This window comes from Equus quagga, chromosome 11 (genome assembly GCF_021613505.1).
Source record: "Equus quagga isolate Etosha38 chromosome 11, UCLA_HA_Equagga_1.0, whole genome shotgun sequence".
NCBI lineage: Eukaryota > Metazoa > Chordata > Mammalia > Perissodactyla > Equidae > Equus > Equus quagga.
Window position 1 is genome coordinate 62,529,082 of NC_060277.1, and position 23,352 is coordinate 62,552,433.

The window sequence follows — 23,352 nt, forward strand, 5'->3', positions numbered from 1 at the left end:
CTCCTAGATGAATCCATGACTAGGGTCAGACAGGGAGTAACAGGAAGTCACAATCATATTAAAGACAAACAACAAAAAACCCAGCTCAGTGGCCACCTCCATAAAGGGCACACACAGCTATTCTACTAATTTTCCCCCCTAAGGACTTATAAGCATTTACAAAGCTAAAGCTGAGAACACACAAAGGGAGAAAAAGAAAAAACAATAAAGAATTACAGGGTCACATTACTAGCAAGTAGTGGTAAACAGAAGAAAAAGAAAAGACTAGGTCTTCTGATTTTACCAGTCTTTGTTTCTGTGAATAAGGCCATCCACAATATATTTGAGATACAAAAGCAAACATGAGCTAAATTTATTATAATTATTGCACCCATTCTTCATCATAAAGCTAAGTTTATCACTATGTATATCTTCAAAGATATTTGTGTAGTAGTCATTTTAACCAAATTAAGGCACTGCCGATATCATAATATATTATCCTATCATATAAACAGCAAAAATCATTTTTAGTAATTTCTGTGAAGGGAGCACTACTCATTTCCTTGAAATAAGGGACCATTATTTACATAGTGCGTCAAGGATGAAGAAGAACAGAGAGGGAGGCCATCAGGAGCACAGAGCTGACAATGGATCCTTAGGTAAGACAGAGAGAAACTGCTGTTGAAAGAAATGTCCAGAGAAGTATAATAGTTAACTGTATTATCTTCTCTGCCTGTTGGCAACAACTAGTTTAGAGACCTACATATTTTGTTTTGAAATGAGTACTGTTCAGTGAAAACTGCAAAACATTGCTGAGAGATAGCAAGAAGATCTAAATAAATGGAGAAACACAGCAGGTACTAAAAAACTCAATATTATGTCAAGATATCCACAGGTGAATGGATAAATAAATTGTGGTCTACAGGTACAATCAAAACTTCTCAGCAATAAAAAGAAAGAACTAATGCACAGAATAGCATAGGTATATCTTTAAAACAATATGCTTAGGGACATCAACAACAATACAATAATAGTAGGGGACCTCAACACACCATTAACACCAATGGACAGAACATCCAGACAGAAAATCAACAAGGAAATAATAGAATTAAATGAAAAATTAGACCAGATGGACTTAATAGATATATATAGAACACTTCATCCAAAAACAGCAGGTTACACATTCTTCTCAAGTGCACATGGAACATTCTCAAGGATTGACCATATTTTGGGAAACAAAGCAAACATCAATAAATACAAGAGAGTTGAAATAATATCAAGCATCTTTTCTGATCATAATGCTATGAAACTAGAAAGCAATGACAAGAAAAAAGCAGAGAAAGGTGCAAAAATGTGGAGACTAAACAACACGCTTCTGAACAAACAATGGATCATTGAAGAAATTAAAGAAGAAATCAAATATTATCTGGAGACAAATGAAAATGAGAACACGACATACCAAATCATTTGGGATGCAGCAAAAGCAGTCCTAAGAGGGAAATTCATCGCAATACAGGCTCACCTCACTAAACAAGAAAAAGCTCACATAAGCAACCTCAAATGACACCTAACAGAACTAGAAAAAGAAGAACAAACAAAGCCCAGAGTCAGTAGAAGGAGGGAAATAATAAAAGTAAGAGCAGAAATAAACAATATTGAAACAAAAAAGACAATAGAAAGGATCAATGAAACAAAGAGTTGGTTCTTCAAAAAAATTAACAAAATCAACAAACCTTTAGCCAGACTCACCAAGAAAAGAAGAGAGAAATTGCAAATAAATAAAATTAGGAATGAGAGAGGAGAAATCACAACAGATACCAATGAAATACAAGGGATCATAAGAGAATACTATGAAAAACTATATGCCAACAAATTGAACAACCTGGAAGAAATGGACAAATTCCTAGACTCCTACAATCTCCCCAAACGGAATCAGGAAGAAATGGAGAATATGAATAGGCCAATCACAAGTAAGGCAATAGAAACGGTAATCAAAAACCTCTCCAAAAATAAGAGTCCAGGACGAGACGGCTTCTCTGGAGAATTCTACCAAACATTCAAAGAAGACTTAATATGTATTCTTCTCAAACTGTTCCAGGAAATTGAGAAAGATGGAGTACTCCCTAACACATTCTATGAAGCCAACAACACTCTGATCCCCAAACCTGAAAAGGACAACACAAAGAAGAACTACAGGCCGATATCACTGATGAACATAGATGCAAAAATCCTCAACAAAATTTTGGCAAACCGAATACAGCAATACATCAAAAAGATTATACACCATGATCAAGTGGGATTTATACCAAGGACACAGGGATGGTTCAACATCCGCAAGTCAATCAACGTGATACACCACATCAACAAAATGAAAAACAAAAACCACATGATCATCTCAATAGATGTAGAGAAAGCATTCGACAAGATCCAACACCCATTTATGATAAAAACCCTCAATAAAATGGGTATAGAAGGAAAGTACCTCAACATAATAAAGGCCATATATGACAGACCCACAGCCAACATCATACTCAATGGACAAAAACTGAAAGCCATCCCTGTGAGGACAAGAACAAGACAAGGGTGCCCACTTTCACCACTCTTATTCAACATAGTACTGGAGGTGTTGGCCAGAGCAATTCGGCAGGAAAAAGAAATAAAAGGAATCCAAATAGGTAATGAAGAAGTAAAACTCTCGCTGTTTGCAGATGACATGATCTTATATATAGAAAACCCCAAAGAATCCATAGAAAAACTATTAGAAATAATCAACAACTACAGCAAAGTAGCAGGGTATAAAATCAACATACATAAATCAGTAGCATTTCTATACACTAACAATGAACTAACAGAAAAAGAACTCAAGAACTCAATCCCATTCACAATCGCAACGAAAAGAATAAAATACCTTGGGATAAACTTAACCAAGGAAGTGAAGGATCTATACAATGAAAACTACAAGACTTTCTTGAAAGAAACTGACGACATAAAGAGATGGAAAGACATTCCATGCACATGGATTGGAAGAATAAACATAGTTAAAATGTCCATACTACCTAAAGCAATCTACAGATTCAATGCTATCCCAATCAGAATCCCAAGAACATTCTTCACAGAAATTGAACAAACAATCCTAAAATTCATATGGGGCAACAAAAGACCACGAATTGCTAAAGCAATCCTGAGCAAGAAAAACAAAGCCAGCGGAATCACAATCCCCGATTTCAAAACATACTACAAAGCTACAGTGATCAAAACAGAATGGTACTGGTACAAAAACAGGTCCACAGATCAATGGAACAGAATTGAAAGCCCAGAGATAAAACCACACATCTATGGACAGCTAATCTTCGACAAAGGAGCAGAGGGCCGACAATGGAGAAAAGAAAGTCTCTTCAACAAATGGTGCTGGGAAAACTGGACAGCCACATGCAAAAGACTGAAAATTGACCATTCTTTTTCACCACACACCAAAATAAACTCAAAATGGATTAAAGAACTAAAGATTAGGCCTGAAACAATAAGGCTTCTGGAAGAGAATATAGGCAGTACACTCTTTGACATCAGTTTCAAAAGAATCTTTTCGGACTCTCTAACTCCTCAGTTGAGGGAAACAATAGAAAGAATAAACAAATGGGACTTCATCAGACTAAAGAGCTTCTTTAAGGCAAGGGAAAACAGGATTGAAACAAAAAAACAGCTCACTAATTGGGAAAAAAGATTTACAAGCCACTTATCCGACAAAGGGTTAATCTCCATAAAATACAAAGAACTCACACGGATTAACAACAAAAAAACAAACAACCAGATCAAAAAATGGGCAGAGGACATGAACAGACATTTCTCAAAAGAAGATATGAATATGGCCAATAGACACATGAAAAGATGCTCATCATCGCTAATCATCAGGGAAATGCAAATCAAAACTACACTAAGATATCACCTTACACCCGTTAGATTGGCAAAAACATCCAAAACCAAGAGCAACAAATGTTGGAGAGGTTGTGGAGAAAACGGAACCCTCATACACTGTTGGTGGGAATGCAAACTGGTACAGCCACTATGGAAAACAGTATGGAAATTTCTCAAAAAGTTAAAAATAGAAATACCCTATGACCCAGCCATCCCATTACTGGGTATCTATCCTAAGAACCTGAAATCAGAAATCCCAAGAGTCCCTTGCACCCCTATGTTCATCGCAGCATTATTTACAATAGCCAAGACGTGGAACCAGCCTACATGCCCAGAAACTGATGATTGGATAAAGAAGATGTGGTATATATACACAATGGAATACTACTCAGCCATAAAAAAAGACAAAATTGGCCCATTCACAGCAACGTGGATGGACCTCGAGGGTATTATGTTAAGCGAAATAAGCCAGTCAGAGAAAGACGAACTCTATATGACTCCACTCATAGGTGGAAGTTAGTATATTGACAAGGAGATCAGATCGGTGGTTACCAGGGGAAAGGGGTGTGGGGGGAGGGCACAAAGGGTGAAGCGGTGTACCCACAACATGACTAACAAAAATGTACAACTGAAATCTCACAAGGTTGTAATCTATCATAACATTAATAAAAAAAAAAAAACAATATGCTTAGGGAAAGAAGGCAGACACAAACAAGTACACACTGTAAGATTACATTTATATGTAACTCTAGGAAAGGCAAATCTGATTGATAGTGACAGAAAATAGGACCAAATGATCTTTTTCGGATAATAGACATATTCTGTATCTTGACTGATGTGGTGATTACCTGAGTAACTACATTCGTCAAAATTCAAATTGTACACCAAAAATGGGTACCTATCACTTGTGGTCATGGTGATAATGTCATTCCAAAACTGTTGTATGTTCTGTCACTAAGAGCTGGAATTTCTCGCATGTGTGTGTTAGGAAAACTTACCAATAAATTTAAAAAAGGATTCCATTTCCTTCCAATGTCACACTGGAGCACTGTCTAACAAGCCCACCCAAGGATTATGTAAATGTACTTTTGTTTCTCTTGATACTTAGTATTCATTAGGGCTCAGACGCTTAAGTTACATGATAACTTGTCAATTTTTGTCAGGTAGAGATGTGAATGACTTCTGACCAATAACCCCAAAAGTTATTGTTTTATTGAGCGGGATATAATTAGAAATTTTGAATTTAAATTAATCATCTCATTCCAACATTCTTCTCTTTAGTGACCATAAATACTGAATTACACAGATGCTCTTTGAGCCAGTTTCACCATCTTGCCTGCCTAAGTTTTCTGATTAATAAGTTACATACATTTTTGACACAAATTCCTTCTTTATTTGTATGTGTAATATTTTTAACATTTTGAAAACTATCCTTTGAGAAGAGTGGTGATTTAAGAACTATGAAATTAATTAAAGATCCTGCATCCTAAATCTAAATCAGAAATATAGACTTGAAAAAGAGAAAGCTTTTAAAAAGTACAACAGGAAAATACCAACTTGGAGAAGAGGATATGTGACACTAACAAAAACAGCAAAAGTAACAGATAAAAAACAATTTTATACACAAAAAATAATCTACAATAAATACACAACTCAGGTTACTTTGTATTGAAATATATCAAATAAAATACATAAAAGCAAGGAGAAATTAACAACCACAATGATAACAAATTTTGAACTAATCTTTCTCAATTTTTTTGTATTAAAGAGATGAAAAAGTATTGAACAAATGTAATTAATAATACTGAACAGGCCTTTACTTTATTTTATTTTTTTGAGGAAGATTAGCCCTGAGCTAACATCTACCACCAATCCCCCTCTTTTTGCTGAGGAAGACTGGTCCTGAGCTAACATCTGTGCCCATCTATTTCTACTTTATTATGTGGGACGCCTACCACAGCATGGCTTGCCAAGCGGTGCCATGTCCGCACCTGGGATCTGAACCGGCGAACCCAAGGCCGCCAAAGCAGAACATGCAAACTTAACTGCTGTGCCACCGGGCCAGCCCCTGAACAGACTTCTCTAATATTTTCTAATATTTCACTTTTCACTTGACCATTTATCATGCTAAAAATAACCTTAATATATCCCCAAAGGCATACGTACAGGCTAAAATGTTTTGAAAACAAGTAACAAGTCAAAAGATTAAAAAGAATCAATGAAACAATTCTATCAGTTAGCTATGTTCTGTAACAAATTACCCCAAAACACTTAAACAAGAAATACTTATTATTGCAAGGTTTCTGTAAGTCAGGATTCAGGGTGCATTTTCCATGGATGGTTCTGACTCAGTCTCTCATGAGTTTGCAATCAAGATGCCAGCTAGGGCTGTAGCCTTTACTGGGGCTGGAATATTTGTCATCAAGCTCATTCACATAATTACTGGCAAGAAGCCTCAGTTCCTCACCACATGAGTCCCTTCTTGAGCGTCTTTAAAACATGGTCCCTGGCTTCTCCCAAAGTGAGCAATCCAAGAAAGAAAACAACAAAGAAGCCACAATGCCTTTTTACGACCTACTCTCAGAAGGACGCATCATCATTTCTACCACGTGCTATTCATTAGAAGTGAGTCATCACGTTCAGTCCACACTCAAGGCTGTACTTAGTCTCCATCTTTTGAAAGGAAGCGTATTAAAGAAACTATGGACAACACAACGAAAACTACAAGACTTTCCTGAAAGAAACTGATGATGACATAAAGAGACGGAAAGACATTCCATGCACATGGATTGGAAGAATAAACATAGTTAAAATGTCCATTCTAACTAAAGCAATCTACAGATTCAACGCTATCTCAATCAGAATCCCAATGACATTCTTTACAGAAATTGAACAAAGAATCCTAAAATTCATATGGGGCAACAAAAGACCCCAAATTGCTAAAGCAATCCTGAGAAAAAAGAACAAACCTAGAGGCATCACAATCCCTGACTTCAAAGCATACTACAAAGCTACAGTGATCAAAACAGAATGGTACTGGTACAAAAACAGGTGCACAGATCAATGCAACAGAATTGAAAGCCCAGAAATAAAACCACACATCTATGGACAACTAATCTTCAACAAAGGAGCTGAGGGCATACAATGGAGAAAAGAAAGTCTCTTCAACAAACTGTGCTGGGAAAACTGGAAAGCCACATGTAAAAGAATGAAAATTGAGCATTCTTTTTCACCAGTCAGCAAAATAAACTCAAAATGGATCAAAGACCTAAAGATTAGACCTGAAACAATAAGTCTTCTAGAAGAGAATATAGGCAGTACACTCTTTGACATCAGTTTCAAAAGAATCTTTTCAGACACCATAACTCCTCACACAAGGGACACAATAGAAAGAATAAACAAATGGGACTTCATCAGACTAAAGAGCTTCTTCAAGGCAAGGGAAAACAGGATTGAAACAAAAGAACAACCCACTAGTTGGGAAAAAATATTTACAAGTTATTTATCCAACAAAGGGTTAATCTCCATAATATATAAAGAACTCACACAGCTCAATAACAAAAAATCAAACAATCCAATCAAAAAATGGGCAGGGGATATGAACAGACATTTCTCCAAAGAAGATATACGGATGGCCAATAGGCACATGAAAAGATGCTCATCATCACTAATCATCAGGGAAATGCAAATCAAAACTACACTAAGATATCACCTTACACCTGTCAGAATGCCAAAAATATCCAAAACAAAAAGTGACAAATATTGGAGAGGTTGTGGAGAAAAAGGAACCCTCGTACACTGTTGGTGGGAATGCAAACTGGTGCAGCCACTATGGAAAACAGTATGGAGATTTCTCAAAAAATTAAAAATAGAAATACCATATGACCCAGCCATCCCACTACTGGGTATCTATCCTAAGAACCTGAAATCAGCAATTCCAAAAGTCCCATGCACCCCTATGTTCATTGCAGCATCATTTACAATAGCCAAGATGGGAAGCAACCTAAGTGCCCATCAACCAATGATTGGATAAAGAAAATATGATATATATACAATGGAATACTACTCAGCCATAAAAAAGGCTAAAACCGTCCCATTCACAACAACATGGATGGACCTTGAGGGTATTATGTTAAGTGAAATAAGCCAGATAGAGAAAGACGAACTCTGTATGACTCCACTCACAGGTGGAAGTTAAACATAGAGACAAAGAGAACTGATTGGTGGTTACCAGGGGAAAGGGGGGTGGGGGGTGGCACAAAGGGTGAACTGGTGCAGCTACAACATGACTAACAATAATGTACAACTAAAATTTCACAAGGTTGTGAACTATCATAATCTTAATAAAAAGTTTAATAAAAAAAAGAAACTGTGGAGAAATTTTAAAACTACCATAGACTTGGATACTAAAAAACACTCCAGGGAATGACCCCATGGCCTAGTGCTTAAGTTCAGCATGCTCCACTTTGGCAGTCTGAGCTTGGTTTCCAAGCGTGGACCTATACCACTTGTCAGCAGCCATGCTGTGGCAGTGACCAACATACAAAATAGAGAAAGACTGGCACAGATGTTAGCTCAGGGTGAATCTTCCTCAAGCAAAAAGAGGAAGATTGCAACAGATGTCAGCTCAGGGCAAATCTTCCTCAGCAAAAAAAACAAAAACCAAAAAAACCACTCCAGGAAACAGTTCTTACACCTAACATTTACAACAACTAAGAAAATGAAAATATGTCTATGTATACAAATGCATGTGCACACACATGCTCATGCTAAGGAAAGAGTAACACTTCATACTTTCAAGGAATTATCTATCTTTCCCCAAAGACTCCTGGCCAAGATGGATATTCAATCTCAAAGAAAAGAAAACTATGCCACCATAACTGTTTCAAACTCTGGGGAAAATTTTTTGAGCTTGAGGAGGCCAAAGATATGTTCACTAGATCACGAGATGATCAATAATTTCTTACTGTATGAATAAAATAAACCTGGAAATTTTCCCAAGTGGATTTCTAAAGCTAACATAACCCACATAAAACCTTTACAATGTAAACTATAAACCAATCTCACTTAAACATCTTTATGCAGCAATCATAATATTAACATGCCAAATGTAAAAATACATTAATAGGGATTATTAATTATCCAGAAATGGGGATTATTTCTGGAATGCCAGAAAGGTTCAACCACCAGAAATATATGTTACTATGACTTGTCATGTCAATAACTGTGCAGAGAAAAATATTTCATCATGTAGTGAATGATGTCAAAAAGGCATTTAACAGAATTTAATAGCCATTTCTGATTCATTCATTCTCTCTCACACACACACACATATTCTCACATACAGATATACACACACACACTTAGTAAACCAAAAAAAGGTATTTAAGTCAGAAACACAAGAATTCTACTATTGACACTGTCATTTGACATTGATCTAGAAGTTCTAGGCAAGGCAACAAAAGTAAATATGAGAAAACTAAAATACGTATGTTTATATTCACATATATGAGAAAGATCACTAAATATGAGGAAGGCCAAGGCAAAAATTATTTGCAGAATGGTACCCTGAGCACCATCTGAAACCTATTCAAAAAAGAGGCAGATCAGTAATTTGGCTCGTTATAAAATAAACATATCACTACAAATAGATTTCCTATATATCAGCAACTATTAGAAAAGCAAATCCCATACAAAACAGCAACAAAAAACTGCCTTAGCACCCAAGTACACAGTAGGGAACTAAACAAAGACTGTGGACTCAAAGGACACACGATCTAGTCAGGAGATATGTATTCTAAAATAAGCAGTCAGGTGGTGACAAGGGTTATAAAGAAAAATAGAGTTAAGAAGATAAGAGGGGAATGGAGGGCGCTATTTCAGATATGGTGGTCCAGGAAGGATTACCTAAGGATGTGACATCTGCTCAGAGACCTAACTAACGTGAAAGACTAGTACATTAAAACTATTCACAGGGAGAGTTCAAGGAAGACAGGGAAAGACCACAAGGTAGAAACATCCTCCATACGTTTGTGGAACAGCGAGGAGGTCAGTGTGGTGGCTGGAGCTGGGCAAAGGTAAGTGGAGAACAATTCAGAAGGACAGCTGAGGGCCAGATCACCCAGAGCCTTACAGCCCATTACAGAGACTCTGGAATGAGTTTAAAGCTGGGAAGTGGCATGACCTGACAGCGCTGTGAAAGGAGAACTCTGGCTGCTATGCTGAGAACAGGCTGCAGTGGAGCAAGGGTTTGAGCAGGGAGACCACTCTGGGGACCAAATACAAGGCAAGTGAGAAGCAGCAGAGGCTGGACCACTGAGCACTGATGGTTTTAAAAAGAGGGTGTGTTCTAGATATACTTTGAAAATAAAGCAGATGGTATTTGCTAATGGACAGGATGTAGAATATGAAAAGTAGAAAGAAATGACACTCCAAAGTTTGTATCCTGAGCAACCAGAAAGGGAGTTAGTATTCACTGAAATATAGAAGAAACAGGGAGGTGGAAGCAGCCCAAAGATTCTGTAGGAAGCAGAGAAGTGATAGGAGATCAAGAGTTCAGCATTGAACATACTATATTTACAACTTCTCTGGAATCTAGAGGGGTTATAAAATAGGAAAATAGATACATGATTCTGTAGTTTACAGGTGAAGTGTGGTCAGGAAAGAAATCATCAGCAACCATCATTTTCCTGAGCATCTGCTAAGTGACAGGCACTCAAATCACTGAACAAGAGAGGCAGACAGTATTAATCCCTAAGACTAGATGAACTCACTAAAGGAATGTGAGTAATTAAGAGAAGAAAAGAGACTGAACGCTCAGCCCTGGGACACACCAGAATGAAGAGATCAGGAAGACAAGGAGGATGCAGAGAATTAGGAGAGAGGGACTAGCCAGTAAGGCAGCCAAGAGAGGGAAACGTCACGGAAACCAAATGATGAAGGTGTCTCAGGAACGTAGTATTTCAAATATTACAGGGGGTTAAGGAAGATCATGACTCAGAACTAACCATGGCTTTGGCAACATGCAAGATAATGTTCCCTCTGATGACAGCAAGTAAAATGGACTGATGGGGGCAAAACAACTCATTTGAATGGGTCCAAAAAAGAATAAAAGGAGAAAAAGCAGAGACAGTAGGTGCAGACAAGTATTTAGAGTTGACAATAAATTCGAAAGAATTTATTAAGAAATATGTACAGCCTTTAAGAAGGAAAGCTTAACAATAAACATTAAGACAACTTGAATGAACAGAGAGAACATATTCTTCATTGGGAAAACCCAATATTATAAAACAGCAATAATTAATTTACAAGACTAATGAAATGCCAATAAAATTCCTATTGCTTTTATGAAATCACCATTCATACGAAAAACAGAAAGATAACACAACAAAGTCCAGAAACATTCCCAAATTCAAGAGTTCAGTATAAGGGTATTAATTCTAAACAATGAAGTTTGAATGAACAGATAATTAAAAATAAAATTTTTAACTGGATACCTATTTGTGAGGAGAAAAGTTATATTCTTTGCTTTTATAATACACCAATACTGATTACATTAGGATTAAAAAATTTAAATGTAAAAACGAAAAGCCTAAATTTGGGTACTAAAGTAAAGTTCTGCAACTATTCCTAATCTTGGCATGAGAAAGATCTTTCGAAATATGACAATAGCCAGAAACCTCAAAGTTAACAATTTATAAGCTCACCATATTAAAATTTTCTATTTCTGTAATTCAACCAAGAAATATGTAAAACTTAAAGAAAAATTACAACATCTGAGAAAACATATGTAACATCATAATAAGAAAAAGATGAGGGGCCGGCCCCGTGGCTGAGTGGTTAAGTTTGCAGGCTCTGCTGAGGTAGCCCAGAGTTTTGCCAGTTTGGATCCTGGGTGTGGACATGGCACCACTCATTAGGCCATGCTGGGGTAGTGTCCCACATTTCACAAGTAGAAGGACCCACAACTAAGAATATACAACTATGTACCAGGGAGGCTTTGGGGAGAAAAAGGAAATAAATAAAATCTTTAAAAAAATAAAAAGATGAAAATTCTCATTATATTTTACATGAATACAGAAGATTAACACTCTAATAGAAATATGGGCAAAGGATAATGCATAGAACTAGCCCAATATAAGAAAAAATGTAAAAATATCTAACTTTATCAATAGTTTTTAAATATATAACAAAAAAATGCCCTAAATTAAAAAGAAATTACATTGTGGTCTATCAACTTGACAAAGATAAAACTGTAACATTCTGACACAGACTGACAACTATTTAAAAACATACCCTATTAAACAGATACTTAGTATAACAAAACACAAGGACAACCTAAGCAGGCAGAAATAGAAAGTTATTTTGTTTTTGGTGAGGAAGATTGGCCCTGAGCTAACACCTGTTGACAATCTTCCTCTTTCTGCTTCAGGGAGATTGTCAGTGAGCTAACATCTGTACCAATTTTCCTCTATTTTGTATGTAGGAAGCTGCCACAGCATGACCTGATGAGTGGTGTGTAGGTCCATGCCTGGGATCCAAACTGGGAAATCCTGGGCTGCCGAAGTAGGGGGTGCAAACGTTAACTACTATGCCACCAGGCCAGTCCCAGAAATTTAATTTTTGTGGCTAAATCCATTATATATGAAGATGCATCAACCTAGAAAAATGCCTACAAATGCCTAAAAAGGCAGATGAAAGACATATATGCAATACGATTACATTTACATAAAAATAGAACATATACTCAAAAAAAGAAAATTTTTCTCCCTTTATGAATGAATTATGGGTAATTAATTCTCCGTTTTACTATTCAATATTTTATTTTTTATATACTTAACAGGGACATAATCTTCCACTTTTACAAAACAACAAACAGTAAAGTTCTTCAAACACAGAGTTATTTTATTTAACATTATAAAAAATAGAATAATGTAATGTGATTTCAAAGTCACCAGGAAGTGAAAATAGTCAGGCCACTGGGGTAAACCATATATCTCAAAGTTACAGATACCAACAGGAAAAGTGGTACGAGTCAGTTGGGAATGTGCACATTTATGCACTCAATGGAGAAAAAAATCAGACCTAGAATCTTTCCCTGAATATTCCAATATGCTTTACTAGAAATTCAAAATTAAAGTAAAAAGCTGTTCATAGAAGAAACCATCACGAACTTATACCTAAGATTATGAGGGGCAGCTGTGCTCTAACATTCAGAAATAAACAATTCAAACCACTAAAGAAAGAAAGAAAGAGTATTGATTACTCAACTGCAAATTCACATTTCCAAAGACAGCAGCAGCAGTACTACCAATGGATAGTTGTTTAGTAAACACGATTTTTGTAAAGTTAAATTTTCAGGGACCATATACACCTCAGCAGTCTCCATACTGACTCACAGTGAATAGTGGTCTTCAGTTGCTTTTTAAACAACTTTACTGCGATATAATCCGCATACCACTCAATTCATCCACTTAAAGTATAGAATTCAATGGCTTTTAGTATATTCACAGATATGTGCAACCATGACCAGAATCAATTTTAGAACAGTTCTCCACCCTACACCCTTTGGCAAACACCACCCACTCCAGTGAAACTCCCCTACCACCACCAGCTCTAAATAATCACTGATCTACCTTCTGTCATGAGAGGTTTCCCTATTCTGGACTTTCATGGACTCATATAGTATGTGGTCTTTTGTGTTTAGCTTCTTCCACTTAGCATGATGTTTTCAAGGTTTATCTATGTTGTGGCATGAATCACTACTTCATTCTGTTTTAAGACAGAGTAATATTCCATTGTACAGATAGACCACACTTTGTTTACCCATTCATCCACTGATGGACATTTGGGTTACTTCTACCTTTCGGCTATTATACACTAATGTAGTCGTATGCCATAAACATTCCTGTATTAAGTTTTTGTGTGGACGTACATTTTCATTTCTCTTGGGTATATGCATCCGGGAGTCCAATTACTGGGTGGATTAGAGTAAAGCCATACTGTCTTCATTAAAAATGACACATAAAATGATATCAATAAAATGGCAGAGTAGGTAGTTCCAAGGGACCACCGCTCAAGAGAAACTTTGAAAACTAAAGCAAAGGAGTGATGTCAGCAACATGGCAGAGTGAGCAGTTTTCTTTGTCTCTTCTTCTTTGAACTACAACTAACTGGACATTCACCGTTCAACAAAGGATATCCACACAGCACCTCAGGACGCCTAAAAGACCCGTGCTGCTATATATTGGAAGGTGGATGGACTACCCCCAGGGAAGAGGTGGAGATAGGTGAAAACTCTCTGACCCCCAGACAGCCTAGTACTTGCAAGCAACTATCTCCTGGCTGACACACTGATAGCACTGCCATGGCACCAAGGGTGGGCGTGCACATCGGTGACGTGACTGTGGAAACAAGTGACGACAGCCTTAAGCGCCCCACAATTGCTCCTTAGTCCAGTGGGAAAATCCACAGTCCCACGGTGGCCGCAGGGAAAGTCTCTGGTCAACCCTAGCGGAAAGGCTCCGCCCAGCAAACACAAGAGCTGGAAGGTCCTAGGGTGGAAGTAGCTCAGCCAGTTGATCAATTCACTGGCTGCATTAAACACACATAGCCCTGCTGCGGCCTGAAGGGGACAAGGGAGACCCAGGGGCACCACACAAGCAGGTGGTGATAATCCAGAGCCCCAGCATGACTGCTTCTTGGTGCAGGGGAAAATTCACAGTCCCACAGCAGCCACAGGGAAAGCCTCTACTCAGCCTTATCAGAGAGGCCCCATCCAGCAAACACAAAGGCTGGGAGGCACTGGGGCAGAAGGGGTGCAGCTGGGTGAGCTAACCACAGACTGCAGTAGATGCCCACAGCTCTGCTGTGGCCCAGAGTGGATGAGTGAGATCCTGCGGGACCTGACAGTGACAGAGCTGCGACTCTAGGTGAACAAGCTCCCGGCTGCTGTGAAAGCCCATAACACCGCTGCAGAATCTAAGGAGGGAGAGTGTCTAGGCAATCTGTGAGAGCAGGCACCAACATGCCAAAGCCCCCTTGTGATTGTTCCCACAGCTGACTGGAGACCCCACAGGGCCAATGTGATCACAAGGAGGGACCCAGGCTCAGTCAGGAAGAGCTGACAGGGATCCTGGTTGGTGCAGATTACACAGCTGCGGCCCTGTCACCACCAGGAGAATCAAGTGGAAGCACTAACCGAACTCTAGCTCTATGTGGAGGCACAAATCCACACTATCAAGCAGTATGAAAAAATATATTAAATCTCCAGAACAGAAAGCAATTAACAAGTACCCAGAAAACACTCCCAAAGACACTGAAATCTATAACATAAATGACAACAAATTCAAAATAGCAATCATTAAAAAACTCAGTGAATTAAAGGAGAATAGAGATAGACAACTCAATGAGTTCAGGAGCTACATCAGAAAAGAGCTTGATACTATAACGAAGAACCAATCAGAAATGGTGGAGATGAAAAAGACAATGGAGGAGATCAAGAAAAATCTAGACTCTCTGAACAGTAAGGTTGATAATATGGAGGACAAAATTAGCAATTTAGAGGAAAGGAATATAGAAATGCTTCAGATAGAGGAGGAGAGAGAACTAAGACTAAAAAGAAATGAAGCAACTCTCTAGGAACTATCTGACAATTAGGAAATGCAACATGAGGATTATAGGTATCCCAGAGGGAGAACAGAAGGAGAAGGGGACAGAAAGCCTGTTCAAAGAAATAATGGCCGAGAATTTCCGAAACCTGGGGAGAGAGCTGGAAATCCATGTGACAGGAGCTAACAGATCTCCAAACTTTATCAATGTAAAAAGACCCACCACAAGGCATATAGTAGTGAAGCTTGCAAAAGTCAACAACAAAGAGAAAATATGAAAGGCATCAAGGCAGAAGAAAATAACCTACAAAGGAACGCCCATTAGGCTGTAACCAGATTTCTAAGCAGATATCTTACAGGATAGGAGAGAGTGGAATGATATATTCAAAACTCTGAAGGACAGAAACTTGCAGGCAAGAAAACTCTATCCAGTGAAAATGTCCTTCAAATATGATGGAGAAATAAAAACTTTCCCAGATAAACAAAAGTTAAGGGAGTTCATCGCCACAAGACTCCCGCTACAAAAAATGCTCAGGAAGACCCTCATACCTGAAAAAACAAAAAAAGGATAGGGGTTACAAAACCCAGAGCAAAGAAGATAAGTAGAAAAACAAAAGCAGAAAGTTGCAGCTCTCCATCAGAACAGGTTAGCAAATACTTAAGTATAATATTAAAGATAAAAGAAAGGGAAACACCAAGAATAAAGATACTCCTGTCATTTTCACCACAAACTCACAACACAAAAGGAAAAAAAAAAAAAACCTGACAATAACAACCTGGAAGGGGAAGAGAAAAGGGATGGAATGGCTTAATCTAAGGAAATAATAGGCTATCAGAAAACAGACTATCTCATCTATGAGATGTTTTATACAAACCACATGATAACCACTAAACAAATAACAAGAATAGAGACACAAATTACAAATAAGAAGAAAGCCAATATAGAAAACCACCTACCCGAATTGGTAGTCTAAAGTTCATGGGACAAGAAACAAAGGAAATGCAGGAAAACCAGAAAATGAGCAACAAAATGGCAGCATTAGGCCCCCACATTTCAATAATCACTCTAAATGTAAGTGGACTGAACTCTCCAATCAAAACACACAGAGTGGCAGGATGGATTAAAGAACAAGACCCAACAATATGCTGCCTCCAGGAAACACACCTCAGCCACAAAGACAAGAACAGACTCGGAGTGAAGGGATGGAAGACGATACTCCAAGCTAATAGTGAACATAAGAAAGCAGGTGTTGCCATACTTATATCAGACAAGGTAAAGTTCAAGGCAAAACAGGTGGAGAGAGACAAAGAGAGGCAGTTTATAATGATAAAAGGGACACTCCACCAAGAAGATGTAACATTTATAAATATATATGCAACCAACACAGGAGCACCAAAGTACGTAAAGCAACTATTAACAAAACTAAAAGGAGACATCAACAACATTACCAATAATAGGGCACCTCAACACCGCACTAACACCAATGGAAAGATCATCCAGACAGAAAGTCAACAAGGAAATTGTAGAATTAAATGACAAACTAAACCAGATGGACTTAATAGCTATACACAGAACACTCCATCCAAAAACAGCAGGTTACACATTCTTCTCAAGTGTGAATGAAACATTCTCAAGGATACACCATACGTTGGAAAACAAAGTAAGCCTCAATAATTCAAGAGGACTGAAATAATATCAAGCATCTTTTCCAACCACAGTTCTATGAAACTAGAAATCAACTACAAGAAAGCTGGGAAAGGGGCAAAAATGTTGAGATTAAACAACATGCTCCTGAACAACCAGTGGATCATTGAAGAAACTACAGGAGAAACCAAATATTATCTGGAGACAACTGAAAATGAAAACACACCATACTAACTCATTTGGGATGCAGCAAAAGTGGTCCTAAGAGGGAAATTCATCACAATACAGGCTCACCTAAATAAACAAGAAAAATCTCAGATAAGCAATCTCAAACCACACCTAACAGAATTAGAAAAAGAAGAACAAACAAAGCCCAAAGTCAGTAGAAGGAGGGAAATAATAAAAATTAGAGCAGAAATAACTGCAATTGAAACTAAAAAGATAGTAGGAAGGATCAATGAAACAAAGAGCTGGTTCTTTGAGAAAATAAACAAAATTGACAAACCCTTAGCCTGGCTCACTAAGAAAAAAAGAGAGAAGACTCAAATAAAGTTAGAAATGAAAGAGGAGGAATCACAACAGATACCACAGAAATACAAAAGATTATAAGAGAATACTATGAAAAAATATATGCCAGCAAATTGGACAACCTAGAAGAAATGGATAAATTCTTAAGACTCTTACAACTTCCCAAAACTGAATCAGGAAGAAACAGAGAATCTAAATAAACCAATCACAAGTAAAGCAACTGAAACAATAATCAAAAACCTCCCCAAAAATAAAAGTCGAGGACCAGACATGGCTTCTCTGGATAAGTCTACCATTCAAAGAAGACTTAATATCGATCCTTTTCAAACTATTTCAGAAAATTGAGGAAGATGGAGCACTTCCTAACACACTGTATGAAGCCAACATCACCCTGATCCCAAAACCAGACAAGGACAACACAAACAAGGAAAACTACAGGCCAATATCACTGAGGAACATAGATGCAAAAATCTTCAAAAAATTTTGGCAAACCAAATACAGTAATACATTAAAAAGATCATACACCATCATCAAGTGGGATTCATACCAGGGACACAGGGATGGTTAGACATCCACAAGTCAATCAACATGATACACACAATAACAAAATGAGAGATAAAAACCACAGGATCATCTCAATAGATGCAAAGAAAGCAGTCGACAAGATCCATCACCCATTTATGATAAAGACTTACAATAAAATGAGTATAGAAGGAAATACATAATAAAGGCCATATATGACAAACCCACAGCCAATATCATACTCAATGGGCAAAAACTGAAAGTCATCCCTCTGAGAACGGGAACAAGACACGGGTGTCCACTCTCACCACTCTTATTCAACATAGTACTGGAGGTTTTTGCCAGAGCAATTAGGCAGAAAAAAGAAATAAAAGGAATCCAAATGGACAATGAAGAAGTGAAATTTTCACTCTTTGCAGAGGACATGATCTTATATACAGAAAACCCCAAAGAATCCATTGGACAACTTTTACAAGTAATCAACAACTACAGCAAAGTTGCAGGGTATATAATCAATTTACATAAATCAGTAGCATTTCTATACTCTAATAACGAACTAACAGAAAGAGAACTCAAGAACACAATCCCATTCACAATCGCAACAAAAAGAATAAAATATCTTGGGGTAAATTTAACCAAGGAAGTGAAAGATCTATACAATGAAAACTACAAGACATTCCTGAAAGAAACTGACAGTAATATAAAGAGATGGAAAGACATTCCATGTACATGGATTGGAAGAATAAACATAGCTAAAACGTCCCTACTACCTAAAGCAATCTACAGTTTCAATGCAATCCTAATCCAAATCCCAATGACATTCTTTGCAGAGATTGAACAAAGAATCCTAAAATTCATATGGGGCAACAAAAGACCCCAAATTGCTAAAGCAATCCTGAGAAAAAAGAACAAACCTGGAGGCAGCACAATCCCTGGCTTCAAAACATCCTACAAAACTACAGTAATCAAAACAGCATGGTACTAGTACAAAAACAGGTGCACAGATCAATGCAACAGAATTGAAAGCCCAAAGATAAAACCACACATCCATGGACAGCTAATCTTTGACAAAGGAGCTGAGAACATACAATGGAGAAAACAAAGTCTCTTCAACAACTGGTGTTGGGAAAACTGGACAGCCACATGTAAAAGAATGAAAATTGACCATTTTTTTATGCCATTCACAAAAGTAAACTCAAAATGGATCAAAGACCTAAAGGTAAGACCTGAAACCATAAGGCTTCTGGAAGAAAATATAGGCAGTACACTCTTTGACATCAGTCTTAAAAGGATCTTTTTGGATCCCATGTCTTCTCAGACAAGGGAAACAATAGAAAGAATAAACAAATGGGACTTCATCAGACTAAAGCGCTTCTACAAGGCAAGGGAAAACAGGATTGAAACAAAAGAACAACCCACCAATTGCGAAAAAATATTAGCAAATCATACATCTGACAAAGGGTTAATCTCCATAATATATAAAGAACTCATACAACTCAACAACAAAAAATCAAACAATCTGATCAAAAAATGGGCAGGGGACATGAACAGACATTTCTCCAAAGAAGATATAAGGATGGCCAATAGGCACATGAAAAGATGCTCATCATCACTGATCATCAGGGAAATGCAAATCAAAACTACACTAAGATATCACCTTATACCCATTAGAATGGCTAAAATAACCAAAAGAAATAGTAACAAATGTTAGAGAGGTTGTAGAGAAAAAGGAACCCTCATACATTCACTGCTGGTGGGAATGAAAACAGTATGGAGATTTCTCAAAAAATTAAAAACAGAAATACCGTATGACCTAGCCATTCCACTACTGGGTATCTATCCAAAGAACTTGAAATCAGCAATTCCAAAAGTCCCATGCACCCCTATGTTCACTGCAGCATTATTTACAGTAGCCAAGAGGTGGAAGCAACCTAAGTGCCCATCAACTGATGATTGGATAAAGATGTGGTATATATACACAATGGAATACTAGTTAGCCATAAAAAAGGATAAAATCGTCCCATTCACAACAACATGGATGGACCTGGAGGGTATTATCTTTAGTGAAATAAGCCAGATAGAGAAAAACAATCTCTGTATGACTCCACTCACATGTGGAAATTAAACACATGGACAAAGAGAACAGATTAGTGGCTACCAGGGAAAAGGGGAGTGGGGGTGGGCACAAAGGGTGAAGTGGTGCACCTACAACATGACTGACAGACATTAATGTACAACTGAAATTTCACAAGCTTGTAAACCATCATAATCTCAATAAAAAACTAAAAAAAAAAAGGAAAGCAAAAACTGTCCATCAACTTTGTTAGAACTCTGGGGAAAAAAATTAAAGGTTCATAGCAACCCAGGAAACATTGAATCAAGAAAACGGCAACTTAAAAATGGTAAGAAACCCTGTGGCCTTTTTACTTGACCTTGCCCCAATCCCTGCTCCAGCTCAGTGGCAGTCTTGAAGATGGCAGCCAGCATTCCCAGGGACTTTGGTCCCTGGGTCCAGAGGAAGGAGGAAGCAGAGCAGACCTTATTGGTAAAGAATTGTGTTTCTCTGTTCTAACCTGCCTGGGGGCTCTATAAAGGACAGATACAAGGTGCCTGCCTTTGTTTGCCTTACTTGGAACTCACTAAAGGCAGAAAAGCAGTGGACATTCCTTGAAACACTGTAAGGCAAGCAAATTACCCACAAATGCCTGGTGCAAAAAACTGGAATTAAGGCATACATTAGAGCATCAAAAGCGTGGGAAAAAAGTGGAGGGGAGAGTTTCTTTGGGATACTAAGCCATTCAAAATCACCTGTGTACACTGGGAAACTTAAAGAGCTCTGTGCACAGCCCAGGGCAGGACACAGACTCAGAAAAGACCTGAGAAGACACTAAGTTTTCATCTCTGGTTGATCTGTAGGCTCAGGGCAAGAAGGAAGTGAACATCAAGGCAGAGCTGTAAACAGCCTAGCTAAGCACTGAAGGAGCACCCCAACACAAAACTAAACTGCAAAGACTGGAATAGCTGGGGTTTTATTCCTTTGGTTTTCTTCAAGGAATTCTGTTTTTTGTTGTTTTTTTTTTCGATCCTGGTATCCAAAAAAAAAATCTCTGTCAAAACACTAGCTGAACACAAGCTAAGGGAACAGAGACATCAGAGATTACACAGGATTAAGAACACAGTCTTTAAAACAACACTTTAGAAAAATCACGGAAACTAGTATAAAGAAACGCAAACAGGGCCTCAGAGACCTGCAGGACACCATCAAGTGCGCCAACATACTCATGATGAGAGTCCCAGGAGGAGAAGAGAGAAAAGGGCAGAACGAATACTTCAAGAAATAATGGCCAAAATCTGTCCAAATTTGATAAGGGACACAAATCTATATATCCAAGAAACTTTACAGACTCCAAACAAAAAAAATGAAACACATTCACATCAAGGTTCATTATAATCAAACTGTTGAAAGACAAAGGGAGACTCTTGAAAACAGCAGGAAAGCAGTGACTCCTCCTATACAAAGGATCCTCAAGAATAACAGCTAATTTCTCATCAGAAATCATGAATGCCAGAAGGGAGTATGACGACATGTGTAAAGTGTTGAAAGAAAAACACTGTCAAGTAAGAATTCCATACCCAGCAAAACTGTCCCTCGAAACTGAAGGAGAAATTAAGACATTCATAGATTAAAAAAAGCAATAGAGTATGAAAAGATACTAGACAGTAACTCTGTATCATATAAAGATATAAAGAAATCCAGTAAAGGCAACTATATAGGTAAATATAAAATCCATTATGATTGCATTTTTGGTTTCTAACTCCTCTTTTTGTTTCTTATATGTTTTTAAAAGACAAATGCAGAAAATAATAACTGTGTTATTAGGTATACAACGTTCACATACATGATTAGTGACAATGACACATGGCTGGGAGGACCATACACCAGCAGAGGCTCTGCACGCCTTTGAAGTTGGTGTTAATTCATACTAGACTGTTACAAATCTAGGATAGTAACTGTACTGAATGCAATAACCAATAATATCTAAAAATACACAGAAGAGGAATGAGAAGAAAATCAAAAAGGTACACCAAAAAAATCAAATAAAAAAACCAAGAAACAACAGAGAAAACGAGTAATAAAAAAGGTATAAGATATACAGAAAACAAAGAACAAAAGGCAGAAGTTCTACATTATCAGTCATTCAGTCATTATTTTAAATGCAAATGAATTAAACTCTCAGATTAGCAGAAGGGATAAAAAAACATGACCCTACTGTGTGCTGTCTATAAGAGACTCATTATAGATCAATAAGTACAAATAGGTTGAAAGAGAAAGGATAGAAAAAGATACTCAAAGCAATAGTGACCAAAGTGAGCTGGGAAGGTTACACTAATAATATTAGACAAAACAGTCTTTAAGTCAAAAATTGTTACAAAAGACAAAAAGCTATGAAATATCTATAAAAGGGTCAATTCATAAAGAAGATATAACAATTATAAACATATACACACTGAACAACAGAGCTGCGAAACAAATGAAGCCAACACTGACAGAATTCAAGGGAGGAATACACAGTTCTACAATAATAGTCGAAGCCTTCGATACTCCACCTCAAATAATGGACAGAACATTTAGACAGAAGGTCAATAGGAAATAGAGGACTTGAACAACACCATAAACCAATTGACCCTAAAAGACATATAAAGAACACTTCATCCAACAGCAGAATACACATTTTTCTCAAGTGAAGATGGAACGTTCTTCAAGTTAGATATTTTAGTCCACAAACAAGTCTCAATGAGTTTAAAAAGATTGAATCATATAAAGTATCTTCTCCGAACACAATGGAATGGAGCTAGAAATCAGTAACAAAAAGAAAACCGGAAAATTCACAAATATGTGGAAATTAAACAACACAGCTAAACAGTCAATGGGTCAAAGAAGAAAATACTAGGAAATTAGAAAATATTTTGAAATGAATGAAAATGAAAACACTGATTATCAACACTTATGTAATTCAGAGAAAGCAGTGCTCAGAGGGAAATTTATAACTGTAAACACCTGCATTAAAATGAAGATCTCAAATAACATAACTTTATAGATTCAGCAACTACAAAAAGAAGAAGAAAATTCAAAAACAGTAGAAGAAAGGAAGCAAT

General features: G+C 37.3%; 1 protein-coding gene across 5 annotated transcripts in view; it reads right to left on the reverse strand.

Annotated features, from left to right (window-relative positions):
• The window catches only part of MAP2K4 (mitogen-activated protein kinase kinase 4), a 139,887-nt gene that overhangs the window by 19,290 nt on the left and 97,245 nt on the right, over positions 1 to 23,352 (reverse strand). The window lies entirely within an intron of this gene.